This window comes from Anabrus simplex, chromosome 2 (assembly GCF_040414725.1).
Source record: "Anabrus simplex isolate iqAnaSimp1 chromosome 2, ASM4041472v1, whole genome shotgun sequence".
Lineage (NCBI taxonomy): Eukaryota > Metazoa > Arthropoda > Insecta > Orthoptera > Tettigoniidae > Anabrus > Anabrus simplex.
Genome location: NC_090266.1, coordinates 289,704,265 through 289,718,480, shown reverse-complemented (window position 1 = coordinate 289,718,480; position 14,216 = coordinate 289,704,265). Strand labels below are relative to the sequence as shown.

The 14,216-nt window shown below is 38.7% G+C and overlaps 1 protein-coding gene across 2 annotated transcripts in view; it reads right to left on the bottom strand.

Moving 5' to 3' along the window:
• The window catches only part of Nipped-B (Nipped-B cohesin loading factor), an 804,192-nt gene that overhangs the window by 745,698 nt on the left and 44,278 nt on the right, over positions 1–14,216 (bottom strand). For both annotated transcript variants that reach the window (XM_068226150.1, XM_068226151.1), the window contains exon 3: positions 7,479–7,595. The gene's annotated coding sequence lies outside the window, so the exon portion shown is untranslated. The remainder of the gene's footprint in view (positions 1–7,478; positions 7,596–14,216) is intronic.

Sequence of the window (14,216 nt, the reverse complement as noted above, 5' to 3'; positions counted from 1 at the left end):
CTATTTAGTGAAACTGCAAAAGAAGGATAATTTATGCTCGACAATGAACATCGTACAGTATTAGTAGCTAAGAAAGAAAGAACATTTTTGTTTTTCTACTTACCTCAAACTTAAAACTCAAACTTTTTGCTACAATATTAAATCTTGAAGAAGATTAGTATAGCTTTAGTATCACTAACATCACTACACTAAATTAGATAATTAACCACGCAACAGATCTGGCTAAAAATTTATATACAATGCAAACGACAAGTTCATTTTTATTTGTGATATTTATGCAAGACACCAAAAGAGTTCAAATAATAATACCAAAAGATGACCGATTCCAACCAGAAAAAGACCCTCAATGTAAACCTTTCATGGTACGTACAACACATGGCTATATTGAAAAAAGCATGTTAACGATGGAAATGTTATAGGATCGCAATGGAGTGTGTAATTAGATCACCTGCTTGTTATGGCAAGTGGTTTTGTGGAGGTTAAAAACAACGCAGTAGATAAAAAAAACAGAAATAACCTACCGTGTGACCGCATGTGCTGTTGAGCATAAATATTTGTTCTACTATCATCTTTAGGAACTTGACACTAAGAAACAACTGGATCTCACTATTTGTTATTCTATTCTCGATGTACTTCAAATTCTTGATATTGTGTAAAAGTGGCATATTTTGCTCGCCTTCCGAGCTTTTCTCTATATCTTATTGTTGGGCAAATTCCTATCTTGGTGTTTCCTATCTTATCGTGTGATGTTTATTATTTACATATTGATTTTTAAATATATTTATTTATATTGTTAATATTTGGTTTTGTCCCTTTTCATTCCTTTGGGGGCCTACTACCTTCTCACTGCACATTTGATTACTACATTACTTATTCCTTTGTACGCTGCTTTTCTATGTCTAGTTTATCAACGTCTACCATACTTTAAATATTTACAACATTCTACACTTTTAAGAAAGATACATAAGTTAAGCTCGAATTGTGCCCTGTTTCAATTAAATGTTAAGATTGTAAATATTCATTTTTCTTTAGGGAATTAATATGCCTTATGCATAGTATGTTCAAGTTAAATTCATTTTCACTTGGGGCTGACAATTCGCGAGTGCATTTAATAGCACTGACCAGAATGGTTTGAGGGAATAGTAGGTTAATAGTTATGTGTTGTTTTATATTTTCTGCAACAACTTTTTCTGTGGTGCAAGTTTACTGATGTTATAATCATTTACATAATCGGAGGTAACACAACCTCATATGTTGTGCAGGGATAATGGTTAGATTACCGTGTAGCTAAGGCTAGGATGAGTATGCTGCATGAATTACACCTTGGAGCTGGGCCAGCGAGTCATTATTATTTACCACCATCGTAATGAGCCAAGTTCTTTAAGAGTAAATAAACAACAGACCATACCGCAGCTGAGGGTAAGAGGTGAATATATTGGGGTCATATTTTTATGAGGCCGGAATGCGCCTAAAGTCTTTAGTACTGCCGCTGATGGAGATATTGTTTGAGTTGCAAGACAACCAGTTGAGAGGCTGATAGTAGCCTGAGTTACGAACCTGCGTATTGTGAGATGAGACGCTTGTAGTGCTGATGAATGTTCGTGTTAGCCACGAGAGCTAACATTTTTGTAAGTGAAACAGAGGAGCCCTGAGATGACCTAATTATGCCGCAAGTGAGATAGATTGCAAGGAAGGCGTGCTATGTATTTGCTTCCCTGTGTGCTAGCAGCTGAAGCTGGTGTATTTATGTCAGCCAAGAAGGCTGGTTTGTGTGCGAACTGCAGGTTGGAAAGTTGTCTGCAGGTGGTGCGGTGTGATGCGTAGTCCTGTTACATTGTACCTCGAGCGAGGGGAGGTGTCAGCTGTTAAGTTTTTCCCTTTCTTAGGCTCATTCATTCCGCTCGCCCAGCTATTGGTCTCTGCCATGACCTTCCCGAGTCTCGCCACGTGGGCACGACCCATGTGTTCTTTTTTCAGGTGTATTTCAGTGTTGTATTTGTGTGTACAATTTTGTCATATCATGTTTGTGTGTGCAACGTTGATTAAATTGTGTGACAGCACAGACTGTATTGTTGGTCGGAGATTTTGCCCTCTTCATTTGCATCCGGACCGTTCCCAAGATTGTAGAATCAGTGTTTTGTTTGGGGTTAGTTATGCCAGTCCCAAGACTGTGGGTTATTTATGCGTTTGCCGACATGTTCAGAAGATTTGTGTGTAAATATTCGGGCGTGAAAATGCAAGTCTTATTATTGTATACTATCATTCCAGTGTTTAGTTTTTCTCGAGGCTTTATGCCACGCCGTAGATAAATTCATCTGATTTGATTCCGCGCAAACACACGATCCATCCGATAATTCACCACCTATAACACTTTATTTTGGACCCTCAACCCATATTTCTGGCTCACCTTTTGTGACGTTGATTGATATTCATTGTAAATTCATGTAAACTTGTGTATATTGTATTGGCGTATTTTCTCTCATGCTAATTAGCTTACTAAAATTTTGTTCAACCATCCAAATCTAAGACTTCTCATTTAATTAAGATATGTAGACTTATACCCGTCCTATTTTGTTTAAGTAAATTTTAGTTAGATTTTGCACCCACTATTCCACCGGACAATGCACACAGCTTCTCCGGTGAGCTAGACCAAGGCATAAAGGACAGGGTAAGGTACAGTGCCCATCATCCAGCAGTCTGGTCCTGTCCAACTTCTGTAGCATGCTGCATAGAAATCTTTTTTCATGTTCTTTGCTTTCTCTTTCCGTATCCTGAGGAGATCTTGTTCTGGCTTTGTGGCTGGCAGTGGGAGTTCCATCTCAGTTCTTCTATGAGAAACGGTTGTTGTGCTAGTTCATAGGCCAAAATAGCACACAATGTTTTTTGCAACTCCCAGTACCCTATTTCTCCTTTCTCCTTCGACCCTCTTCTATTGGTTTCAGGTTTGTTATTGTTAAGTGTTCCCATATCAAGTGTAGCTTATACGACATTATTGGTAATAATTTGGCACGAAACATTGTCTTCATTAAGAGCCTGCTCGATTCTTGATGTTGTGTATGACTCTTATTGCTGTACTAGTCGTTTCTATGATCTCATTTCTACTAGATCATCCTGTTTGTAGCATTAGTCTGAGGTATTTAAATGACTATTTCTATTTCATCTTCCTCCAGATACAATGTTTCTTGTGCTGATATCCTTCCTCCATTTTAGAATACTATTTGAACTGTCTTTATCTTGTTCTTCCTCGCCCACCGAGTTACTTACTACCTCCTGTATCTTTATTGGTTGAAATAAGTATAATGTCGTCAGTGTACGCATAACTTACATGTTTGTCTCTTTCTGACTGATGGTTTTAACTTTATCTACCGGAAAATTATTGAAGAAAATAGGGCTGAGTGGATCACCCTGTAGCACCCCTCTATTTCTTCTTCTGTGACTGGCTCCCGTTCGGCATCTAGTGTCCTCTGTACTGTCCATGCCTACGACTTTTTGGTCATTTTGCTCTCTAGCTTATTTTCTATTGTCTTCTCCAGCAGGATGTTCTGCAAGTGTCTTCCCATGTTTTCATTGATAGGTAGATCGCTGAAATTAGTTGTTTTTTGTTTCAAAGCTATGAATCTGTCACTTTCAGCTTTTTCTGTCGTTATTCCGGCCTGTTGCTCTAGGTGATTTTCTTTCTTCCCCTTTATTAGCTGCTTATATTTCTGCATAACTTTGTGGTATCTTCTTAGCATTTCCAGAGTTCCTGTATTCCATGCTACATGAAGGACGTTAAGTGTTTTTCTTCTTTCTTCATAGCACTCCTGACCGAACCATTGCAGTCCTATTCACAGCTGACTCTTCAAATTGGCTTGTGTTACTGTTTTAGTTAATTTTCGCTCAAGCTCATCAATGCTCCTGGAAGTCCCTTACAGTTTCAGCATCGTTCTTGTTGCTATTTGCTTGAGTTCGTCCAAGTTGAGCTCTGAGTTTCTAATGATAATGTTGGTATTATTCTTCAATCATCTGTAGATGGGTATGACGTTTTCTCAATTTTTGTTTCTTCAATTGCTCCTGCTGCTGCATTTCGGTAGCACGATACTCTTCCTATGGGCCTTCCCTCACTGCCTTGCTTGGCTAATGTGTGTACTCCATAGTATCCTGTTATCGATATTAGTGTTGTCATCATGGTTTCTGTTAATATCAGAATATCTTTGTGTTCTGCAAGAGATGTCCTATGGGGAAACTACCCTGTATTTTTTCCACCTCACCTCCAACATCTTTATCCCTTGTTCCTGTTATGACATGAGATCTGACGCTGTCCATATCTCTTCCTCCGTACCACCTCCTTGGACTAGCCGTTATCTTTGGTGCATTCCTTCTTCTTCTCCTTAATACGTGTGTACCTGTTTTGTATCTTTGTTTCCAGTTCTCTTTGCTGTATTCCTCCGGTCTAGTGTTCCTGCAGTTGTGCATTTTCCTTTGAGTGTCTTCTTTACCCGATGTCTGAGTCGCCTTCTGTGGGGGCGTGGTTCCTCTATGGCCGGGCTGAGTGGCTCAGACGGTTAAGGCGCTGGCCTTCTAACCCCAAATTGGCAGGTTCGATCCTGGCTCAGTCCGGTGGTATTTGAAGGTGCTCAAATACGACAGCCCCGTGTCGGTAGATTTACTGGCACGTAAAAGAACTCCTGCGGGACTAAATTCTGGCACCTCGGCATGTCCGAAGACCTTAAAAAGTAGTTAGTGGGATGTAAAGCAAATAACATTATTAGGTTCCTCTATGATTGTTCCTCTAATAGTTTGAAAAGGTTCTCCTTGTATTTTATTGAGTGTCTGTCATTTTATAAAATTTCTTGTCAACTTCTTTCTGTAATGACTCCAGTTCTTTCAGCATCAACTTTCCTGCTTTATATTGTAGAAAGTCTTGTTCACAGCTATAGCACTTCAAAAATTAGCTTATATTTTTGTTGTTTGTTGCTCTGAGGGCACTGAATTTTCCTGCTGCACCTCTGCACATATCAAGTGAGGTCATCTCTGATAAGTTCCATCACATGCAACAGCTATCCCACCCTCTGCTTTCATTTCGCAGGTGGGGCATATGTCTGTATAATCTAGCTCTCTTCCCTCATCTCTATGTTGTTTGTTTGCCTACAGCATATTGTCTAATTGTGATTTATTATTCTGTGATGTGACCATTATTCCGGAAGTGTCTGTTTGAACCCACTAGTTGTCGAAGGATAATTATGACCTCCAAGATGCCAATCTATATATATAAAATAAGACTTTTGTCTGTACATTGCTCAGAATTTAAAAAGGATGGTATTTCTGTATCATTCGTGCCCCCAGTAACAAGGAAAAGCACTTTTTACTTTTCTGTAATTTCTGTCTGTATGTATGTACACGCATCACGAGAAAACGACTGAAGAGAATTTAATGAAAATCGGTATGCAAAGTCGGAGAATAAGTCACTACAATCTAGGCCATAAATAATTGTATTCACGCTGAGAAGAATGATAGTTTAGAGGAAGGCCTACAATGCAATTCTCAAATATTTTGTTATTAGTGGTCCTATCTTAAGAAAAATTGGTATGCGAATTTGGGGAATAAGTCGCTATAATCTAGGCCATACATAATTTTATTCACGCTGAATGAAATGGTAGCTTAGGGGTAGGCCTAAAATTTAATTCCCAAATAATTATGTTATTAGTGGTCGTATCGATAAATACTACATAACTTAAGTTATAGAGTATTATATTTTCAATCATTCATGTCTTATACATTGTTACCATACCGGCTATGATCAGAGATATTCATGAATTTGGATTTTTGTTACTAAGTCCTTATCAGCGCCGTGTCACGAGAAAATGGGTAAACAGAACTTTAATGAAAATCGGTATGTAAATTCGGAGAATAAGGAACTACAGTCTACGCTATAAATAATTTTATAAGAGGGCCTAATATCACAGAGTCGAAACAAAACTAAATGTGAAGGGCTACAATATAGAAAGCTCATAAAATAGATTAACAATAACATTACATTGACCATTGTTTGTTGTGATGTGCTTTGTCTTCTGTTGCCACTCAACTCCGATAGATATGATTACTGTTGCGTACCGAGTATTTTTTTTTTTAATTTGCCTCACGTTGAACCGACACAGTTAGGTTTTATGGCGACGATGGGATAGGAAAGGGCTATGAGTGTGAAGGAAGTGGCCTTGGCCTTAATTACGGTATAGCCCCAGCATTTGCCTAGTGTGAAAATGGGAAACCATGGAATAACATCTTCAGGGCTGCCGACAGTGGGGTTCAAATTCATTATCTCCCGGATGCAAGCTCACAGCTGCGCGCCCCGAACCACACTGTCAACTCGCCCAGTCGTACCGAGTGTAACAGTCTGCCTAAATATTGGCAGGAAGTAGCTGCGGAGTTAGGTAACTTTCTTCTTTAGCATGCCCTTCCTCTGTTTCATAAATTTTCCGATACTACTGGTACGTAACACACTGGTTCATTATAGCATTCGAGCTATTCAACCCTTACTCTAAGGCACTGATTGGAATGAAATGTGTGCATATTTAACGGAATAATGGCAGAGGAGCGTTCACGGCTGTCTGTGGCCTGGTCATTCCAGCTCTAGAACTTTTGGACTGTTAGATCGGCACCGTAGTACTATTTGTTAAAATTGAGAAAATGTGCATTTTTTCATTTGATAGAGTATTTTATATTATAACATTGCTTTTAATGGCTAATTCCTACTGACATTTTTGTAATGACCTATGTTGACTTCAGTTGGGAAAACCACAAAGTCAGTCTTTCTGAGAAACCCGTAGCGAAGCACGGGTACATCAGCTAGTGAAGTAATATATCTTATGCTCTGTAGTGGAAATTCCTTAGTCCCAAGTACCAAAAAGGCAGCTCTAATACCACTCCCAAAGATAAAAAATTAATGCTACAGATCTTCTAATAACTAGTAAACTGAACATGGATGACAGTACCACCAATAAAGATATCTATTAGCACTGCAAACTCATAGTTATGCACATCTCTCTTGATCCACTAAAACACTATTTTTCACACATTAATACAGAGCATTCTGTGCACAATTTCACTTTCAACTTTGGAACATCTCTCCTAGTAATTAAAATTGGTTGATAATAGTAATTACATATCTATACTTCTCCCAGTAACAAAGAGGTTTCCATCACACAGAACAGCACTGTTCAAACTTACAACAGAAATAACCTATGTATTATAGTTTCTCTATCTCCATTCATCAGGAAAAGAGTTATTTGCCCAATTCAATACAACACAATAGTTTTAATACAATAATCACACGTTTAAATTGAAAACTTTTGCATGTCCTAAGAAACCATACGACAGCATTATTGTCCACCAGGAAAAAGAATAATTTCAATAAATGTAATTGCTCCATTGTAGGTTTACCTCGCTCTTCTTCACAAAATAAACCAATAAATCTACAGCAAAATAAATCAGTCACTTACCAGTTATTAGTACCATGGGAAAAAATTCTTATCATGCCACAGCTATGTTCTTGTAAATGTCTTCAAAATCCACCTCAGCAGTAACTCATAGTAAAATCTCAACCGTGAAAATTTATTCTGAAACATATATTACAAAATTAATGACTAGGCAATTTTAATACTCCATCTGTTGTACCTGTAAGAGGGTCATTTTAAGTGACACAATGTTTACTTCCTTTTTTTTAAGAAATGAATAAATCATCATTAAGATGAAGTATACATTAGTTATTTTGTACCTGTTATTTAAAGTTTCCACAGATAACAGTATCGCAACTGAGGTGTCAGAAGAGCAATGACATATGCACCAACTACCAACATCATTTTGTTTTTTCTTGCTATGGCTTTAATGAACTCTTGCATACCTAAATACCAAGCATTAATGACTAATAAGTCTTCTAAGCTGGTGAAAATCTACTTCAAATACATGGAATACTCAGCTTTATGGCTAAAGAGAATGTTGTCTAGAACTTTCAGAACAGCAATGAATGACATATGCATCAACTCAACGTACATCTGCGTTTATGTTCCAATATGGGCATGCAATTTTGTCATTTCAATCTCCAAAGCTGTTTTAAATTAACCTTCATAATATTTTTAATACATAAGTTACATACGGAAATTGACATTTTTCATTTTGTCAGTTATAACTTAACCTACACCCATTTTAGATAATATTTCTTTGAACAAACATAATGACTGCTTTGATAATGAAAGTAGGCATTTACAGGAGGGATGCATATTTACTCTTCAACTCATCACTTTTTCTTCTTTTTTTATCAACCTGGAAAGTGAGTGTGTGTTTCTGCACCCATTTTAAGCAAACAAAATGGCTTCTATAATAATTAAAGTAACAAATTAAAGAAGAAATATTTATTTTTTGACTCATCTCTTCATTATTACTATCAGCCCATGAAGAGCTTGTGGTTTCCTCACCTAATCGAGCTTTTTTCACAATCAGTCTTTTCCGAGTTTTGTTGATGGTAAAACTGCTTTCAGTACGGTGTTACTGTAGTGCAACGATATCATGATTAGTGATGAATGTAATAATAATGATGATGATAATAATAATAATCTTATTTGTTTTTTTGTCCCACTAACTACTTTTACGGTTTTTGGAATGCCAATGTACTGTAATTTTGTCCCACAGGAGTTCTTTTATGTGTCAGTAAATCTACAGACACGAGGCTGATGTATTTGAGCACCTTCAAATACCACCGGACTGAGTCAGGATTAAACCTGGCAGGTTGGACTCAGAAGAACAGTGCTGTAACGTCCGACCTACTCAGCCCGGCAAATGAATGTTATTAATCACAGCAGGACTGCCCTAGTAGTTCTAGGAAGTGTTGTCTTGTCAATAAATCAAATTCGAAAATAAATGTAAAAAAACTAAGAAAATGGTAAACTAAACACATTGGTCCTCATTGTTATTGAGGTCGTGTTCAAAAAGTTGGCAAGGATTTTACTGATGTGATACTTTGTGAATTCTGGAAAGTAGGAGATTATGAACCGCAAAATGTGTTTGAAAAAAACTTTTTTTTACAAGCTGCTTTACGTCGTACTGACACAGATAGGTCTTATGGTGACGATGGAACAGTAAAGGGCTAGGAGTGGGAAGGAAGCAGCTGTGGCCTTAACACATTCATGCCCGTATCCGAGTTATTGCCTATAGCGCGTGACCATGCTGTGGACTGTATCCGAGTTAGCCCGGATAAGCGCAACCTTGAACTCGAGCCGTTCGTACGCAGCTGGGATCTATTTTGGTCACAAATATGTGCGAGAGAGATTAAAGTAGTACCCTTATGAATGTTTCTACTCACCGAAAACCACATGGCCACGGCGATTTTCCCTCCCAATGCACTTTCTTTGTTTCTGAAGGAAGCATAAGGCTCGCACAACTAGCTGCGTATTTGGTTTGTGATTGCACAAGCGTGTGTATAGTCACGTTCTGAAGTATAATCATGGCGTGTAGGGACAATATAAATGATGCAAGTGATGCGAATTTACAAAGCACAGTTTTTCAGCTGCTTGAAAATTATCTTGGCCAGGGGTATACAGTCTATATTGGACAATTATTACAAATAGCGTTGGACTCGCAAAACAATTACTGGAACAGAACACTGCCGTATGTGGAACAATACGGTCGAATAGGGGTGTACCAAAAGATCTAAAGGAACAAAAGGCAATTCTCAAACGGGGTAAAAAGTGAACCCGACATACAAGTACAGTCACCTCTCTCCGAAATCTCAGCTCCATCTACGTCATCAGCTCCAAGTCAACGTCCTGCAATTTTGCCGCCAAAAAGGGCACCGGCCAAGGATCCATCATTTAGGTTAGATGCGAAGAGAAAAGAGTATATTCTCTTAAAAATGGTGCAAAGTGTGCTTCAAAAAAGAATTATTAGTGAAACACGTTACTTTTGGAATGTTTAGTGTTCCCATTCACCCAGGAAAGTGTGACATTACCTACCACATCCTACAGAGATACTAGAGGACTTCATTAAGGTATGTTGAAAATTTTATTTCCATATCTTGTTCAGTTTAGAACTTCTTGTGAAAAGAATTCGTTGTTGTTTGCTCTGCCACTAACAGTTCGAATAGCTGGGCCAGCCCTTTAAATAGCCGCTCAGATGATGGGCGTGAATGTGTTAAGATACAACCCCAGCATTTGCCTGGTGTGAAAATGGAAAACCACAGAAAACCATCTTCAGGGCTGCCAACAGGGGGGGGGGGGGGGTGGTTAAACCCACTATCTCCCAAATACAGGATACTGGCAGCACTTAAGCGACTGCAGCTATCGAGCTCGGTGTTTGAACAATCTGATGAAAAGTGTAATGTCAAAAGAATACAGGTGAAGAACAGACTTTCGCAAAGACTGCGATCAGTAGAATTTAGTATCATTCACCATGGTGCCTCTTACACTGTCTGCGCTTTTGCTATGAGAAATATCTATGCCCTAAGTGAAAGAAGATTGTGTACTGTGCATGATAAAGTTTGAGTATCAGGCATCTTAGACAATGACACTGACTGGTCATCAAACATGTACCACGAAAGTACCTGAACCTGTATGGGAGGAAGCAACTGAGGATACTGATACCATTCCTGCTCTTTACAGCTACGATAACAGGTCAAATAAGCAACAAAAGGTATTTGGACACCCAGTTGAATAATTCCATATAGTATAAAATGCAGCGCGCCTGGTTAACTGAAAATCATATACATGAAAAACCAGTAACACAGTCATATTACCAGTATATTTTTAACATAGACTTCAACCTTGGCATTGCACCTCCAATGTCCAATACTTGTAAATACTGTATTCTAAGTGAAACAGCAAGCTGCTTTTTGACATTAGTTAGGCCTCTCCCTAGGTTTGAACTGCCGCCGTATCTTCTGAGTGTTGTGCTATCTACCGAAAGCTCTGAGGATAATACAGTATCCAAGAATTTCTATGAATTTTGACTAGATGTCTGTAGTGGTGATTTTCTGGTGTTCAGATATTACTAAATTTCTCCTCCCTCCTTTCGGTCTTTAAATTTTTTTCTTAGACACTTAATAGTATGGCCTATCCTCTGCACCATTGGGCCTTTATTTTGACAAGGCTGGATTGTAAGAAGAAAAAAAGTGTATTATTTGATTAACACAGAATGTAGTTTAACTAGATGTTAGAAAGTTGCTTTACAGGTTAGAAGTAGATTCTTTTTTTTTAATACAAGTCACTTTACGTCGCACCAGCACTGAGAGGTCTTATGGCGATGATGGGAGAGGAAAGGGCTGGGAGTGGGAAGGAAGAGGCCGTGGCCTTAATTAAGGTACAGCTCCAGCATTTGCCTGGTGTGAAAATGGGAAACCACAGAAAAACCATCTTCAGGGCTGCCAATACTATGTTTCGAACCCACTATCTCCCGAATACTGACCACACTTTAGCAACTGCAGCTGTCAAGCTTGGTAAGTAGAGTTGTAACCATGTTGTTGTTATTGTTTGAGTCGTCAGTCCATGGACTGGGTTGATGCAGCTCTCCATGCCACCCTATCCTGTGCTACCCTTTTCAGTTCTACGTAACTATTGCATCCTACATCTGCTCTAATTGGCTTGTCATATTCATACCTTGGTCTACCCCTACCGTTCTTATCACCTACACTTCCTTCAAAAACCAATTGAAGAAGTCCTGGATGTCTTAAGATGTGTCCTATCATTCTATCTATTCTTCTCGTCAAATTTAGCCAAATCGATCTCCTCTCCCCAATTCGATTCAGTATCTTCATTCGGGATTCGATCTATCCATCTCACCTTCAACATTCTTCTGTAACACCACATTTCAAAAGCTTCTATTCTCTTTCTTTCCGAGTTAGTTTCACTTCCATACAATGCCACGCTCCACACGTAAGTCTTCAAAAACATCTTTCTAATTCCTATATCAATGTTTGAAGTGAGCAAATTTCTTTTCTTAAGAAAGCTCTTCCTTGCTTGTGCTAATCTGCATTTTATGTCATCCTTACTTCTGCAATCATTAGTTATTTTACTGCCCAAGTAACAATATTCATCTACGTCCTTTAGGACTTCATTACCTAATCTAATATTTCCTGCATCACCTGCCTTCATTCGACTAAAATCCATTACTGTTGTTTTGGACTTATTTATTTTCATCTTGTACTCCTTACCCAATACTTCGTCCATACCATTCAGCAACTTCACGAGATCTTCTGCAGTCTCAGATAAAATATCATCGGCAAATCTCAAGGTTTTGATTTCCTCTCCTTGGATTGTGATTCCCTTTCCAAATTCCTGTTTGATTTCCTTTACTGCCTGTCCTATATAAACGTTGAAAAGGAGGGGGGCAAACTGCAGCCTTGTCTCACTCCTTTCTGGATTGCTGCTTCTTTTTCAAAGCCCTCAATTCTTATCACTGCAGACTGATTTTTATACAGATTGTAGATAATTCATCGTTCTCGGTATCAGATCCCAATCACCTTCAGAATCTTAAATAGCTTGGTCCAATCAACATTTTCGAATGCCTTCTCTAGATCTACAAACACCATGTACATGGGTTTGTCCTTCTTGATTCGATCCTCTATGATCAGACGTAAAGTCAGGATTGCTTCACGTGTTCCTACATTTCTTCTGAAGCCAAACTGATCTTCTCAGAACTCAGCTTCAACTTGTTTTTCCAACCTTTTGTAAATAATACGTGTTAAAATTTTGCAGGCATGAGATACTAAACTAAAGGTGCGGTAGTTTTCACACCTATCAGCACCGGCTTTCTTCGGAATAGGTATAACAACATTCTGCCGAAAATCGGATGGGACTTCTCCTGTCTCATACATCTTACACACTAAATACACACTAAACGGAATAAACTCGCCATGCTGCTTTCTCCTAAGGCAGTCAGTAATTCAGAGGGAATGTCATCAATTCCAGGTGCCTTGTTCCTATTTAGGTCGCTCACAGCCCTGTCAAACTCTGACCTCAAAATTGGTTCTCCCATTTCATCAGCATCAACAGCCTCTTCTTTTTCCAGAACCAAATTATCTACATCTTCACCTTGCTACAACTGTTGGATATGTTCCTGCCATCTTTCTGCTTTGTCTTCTTTCTCCAGAAGTTGCTTTCCATCTGAACTCTTAATATTCATACACCTAGATTTCCTTTCTCCAAAAGTTTCCTTGATTTTCCTGTATGCAGCATCTACCTTTCCTAGGACCATACAACCTTCAACATCCTTGCATTTCTCCTTCAGCCAGTCTTCCTTGGCTACCTTGCACTTTCTATCCACTTCATTCTTTAATCGCCTGTATTCCTTCGTGCCCTCTTCATTCCTGGCATTCTTGTATTTTCATCGTTCATCAATCAGGTCTACTATCTCCTGAGCTATCCACTGATTCTTAGTTGATCTTTTCTTCCTTCCTAATATTTCTTCAGCAGCCCTACTGACTTCATTTTTTCATGACTGTCCACGCATCCTCTATCGTGTTTCCTTCAGCCTTTTCATTTAGTCCTTGTGCAACATGTACCTTGAAAGAATCCCTCACTCTCTTTTCTTTCAACTTGTCTAGATCCCATCTCTTTGCATTCTTTCCTTTCTTCAATTTCTTCAGCTTCAGATGGCATTTCATGACTAACAAGTTGTGGTCAGAGTCCACGTCTGCTCCTGGGAAAATTTTTTTGCAATCCAACACCTGGTTTCTAAATCTCTGCCTAATCATAATGAAGTCTATTCGATACCTTCCAGTGTCTCCACGTCTCGTCCACATATAAAGCCGCCGTATGGTGTTTGAGCCAAGTATTGGCAAGGACTAAATTATGATCAGTGCAGAATTCAACCAACCGACTTCCTCTTTCGTTCCTTTGTCCCAATCCGAATTCTCCTAGTGTATTACCTTCTCTTCCTTGCCCTACCACTGCATTCCAGTCTCCCATCACAATTAGATTCTCGTCACCTTTTACATATTGTATTAAATCTTCTATATCTTCATATATTCTTTCGATTTCCTCATCATCCGCTGAGCTAGTAGGCATATAGACCTGCACTATTGTGGTGGGCATTGGTTTGGTGTCTATCTTGACGACAATAATTCTTTCACTATGCTGGTCATAGTAACTTACCCGCTAACTATTTTCTTATTCATTATTAAACCAACTCTTGCATTTCCCCTGTTTGATTTTGTGTTGATAATTCGGTAGTTGCCTGACCAAAAATCCTTT